The sequence below is a fragment of the Micromesistius poutassou genome (assembly GCF_964030765.1).
Source record: "Micromesistius poutassou genome assembly, contig: SCAFFOLD_6430, whole genome shotgun sequence".
Lineage (NCBI taxonomy): Eukaryota > Metazoa > Chordata > Actinopteri > Gadiformes > Gadidae > Micromesistius > Micromesistius poutassou.
In genome coordinates this window covers 1-2,500 of record NW_028178207.1, presented here as the reverse complement: position 1 = coordinate 2,500, position 2,500 = coordinate 1, and positions in this window count along the sequence as shown.

The window sequence follows — 2,500 nt, the reverse complement described above, 5'->3', positions numbered from 1 at the left end:
GTGATGCCTCTTTGCGTGTGGTAAGTGCCGCGTGTTGCTCATCGGGGCTATTGTCTTTCCATTCTGTAGATGCTGTAAAGCACTTCAGTTTAAAATGATTAAAAAAAAAAAGCATACATACAAACAAAATGTAATTTCAGTACTTATGATCAGCTTTATTTGTAGCGCTTTTTAGTTTTATGCACGGACATGCACACACATGCTTCCAGTCGGTATGAACAGCATGCGTGACGCGGCCACCAAAGTCACGTCGTCTCTGAAGACAATCGGGCTGAAATGTGGAAGTGGTATCAGCGGGATTTCTCTCTACATCTTTTTTTAACGGTAGAAGAGCGTCTCCATGAGGAGGCTGTGGCTCCACGCAGAGACACAAACACACAAACACACACTGCTACACAAACACACACTGCTACACAAACACACACTGCTACACAAACACACACTGCTACACAAACACACAAACACACACTGCTACACAAACACACACTCCGCTACACAAACACACACTGCTACACAAACACACACTCCGCTACACAAACACACACTGCTACACAAACACACACTCTGCTACACAAACACACACTCCGCTACACAAACACACACTCCGCTACACAAACACACACTCCGCTACACAAACACAATTCAGTCCCAGTCCAGAAGAATCATGACCACTGTCTGGCACAAACAAAACTGTCTAGTCCCAGCGAGTTTAAGGGGATCATCTCTGCTAAAGAGCTTTACTAAAATAGATCTCCAGGTCTCCGTTTTGGCGGCGGCGGCCCGATCTCGCTGAACCATTTTAAATTTTTTATTTTTTTTCCCTTTCATTGAAGTCGTCCGCTCACTCCTCTTCAGTTGCGGTGTGTCGTCGTCGTCGTCACGGTAACAGCCGTCTGGTCGCTCATGTCGTTAAACACGCCGTGGGTCCCGTAGGGGATGTTGACGGGCACCTCGGCGCGGCCCAGCTCGGTGAAGGTGCGGGCGTCCAGGACCAGCAGGAACGTGCTCTTGTCCTCCGGAGGAGAAACACAGACGATAAACGGTGAACGCTCCTCATTCATACACAGCGCTTTCATCCAAAGCGCTTCACAGTGTTGACTGACATTCACCCGTTCATTCACGCACACATTCACCACACACCGACGGCGGAGTCGACCACGCGGGGCGACGGCCAGCGGGGTCAGGAGCAGTCAGGGTGAGGGCGTCTCGCTCAGGGACACCTCCACACTCACAGCTAGGAGGAGGAGCGGGGGATCGAACCAGCAACCTTGCGGTTACCAGCCGACCCGCTCTGCCTCCTGAGCCACACGCCGCCCCGTCGAGGAGTCACCCCCCCCCCCCTGCTTACGGTGATTAAGGAGAGCGAGTCCGCCCCCCCCGGTGATGTAGATCATTGTAAGTGGAGCCCCCCCCCCCCCCATATCGTCCCTTATTACTATCTGTGACACCTTGTTACTTTCAGACCCAACGTTTCTATGGTAATCCGTTGTAAACACACAGTCCTTCATTAATGAGAGCACTGTTGTTGTTGTTGTTGTTGTTGTTGTTTGTTGTGGTGACCTGTGACCCCCACTGACCTCCTGGGGGTTGATGATGACGGACATGACCACGCCCTCGTCCTCCTCGGTGGCGTTGGGGGCGGGGACAAACACGGGCTCGGAGGGAAACAGGCCGTGGTGACGCCACGCCTACACACACACAAACAACCGCACACAAACACACACAACCGCACACAAACACACACAACCGCACACAAACACACACAACCGCACACAAACACACACAACCGCACACAACCAGACATCGCAGTGTTACTCTGGGCCGATTGAACCTGCGTGACATGAATCCCTTAACTGGTGTGTAACAGTGAGAGAGAGAGAGAGAGAGAGAGAGAGAGCTGGAGAGAGAGAGAGAGAGAGAGAGAGAGAGAGCTGGAGAGAGAGAGAGAGAGAGAGAGAGAGAGAGAGAGAGAGACTTGTTAAACAAAAATTTACACAATTTGTATGTTGGAATACAAGTCAACTGCCGTTAAACGTTAACCGAACACTGTGTCGTTTAGAGAGAAAGGCTTCAACATGGAAAACAACTAAAAAGTGTAAACGGTGAAACATTAAAGGGGTAGTTCAGGATTTTGGACATCGGGTCTCATTTCCAAGTGAGCCGGTGTGTTGTTTATCATTGGAGACCGTCTTCAACACTTTTCATTCAGTCCTTCTAGTTGCAGAAATCGCTGGTGCTAGGCTAGCGCAAGTCAAGGGGAACTGCTAGCCTGCCAATAAAAACAGTTTTACCCACTCCCGAGGCAAACCAATTATAATGCCCGACTATCGATGTAAATGTCTGTGTTGATAGAATAGTGTTAAAATAAACTTACCCTTGCATCGCATTGCATTTAGTTTATAATCCCTGTAGTTGCAAGCAAGCTACGGCAGCGGTGGACTGATATTACCTGGAGTGCGCTTCTCTGTTTACCTTCTGCTGTAGTGAATTGGTTGCTACA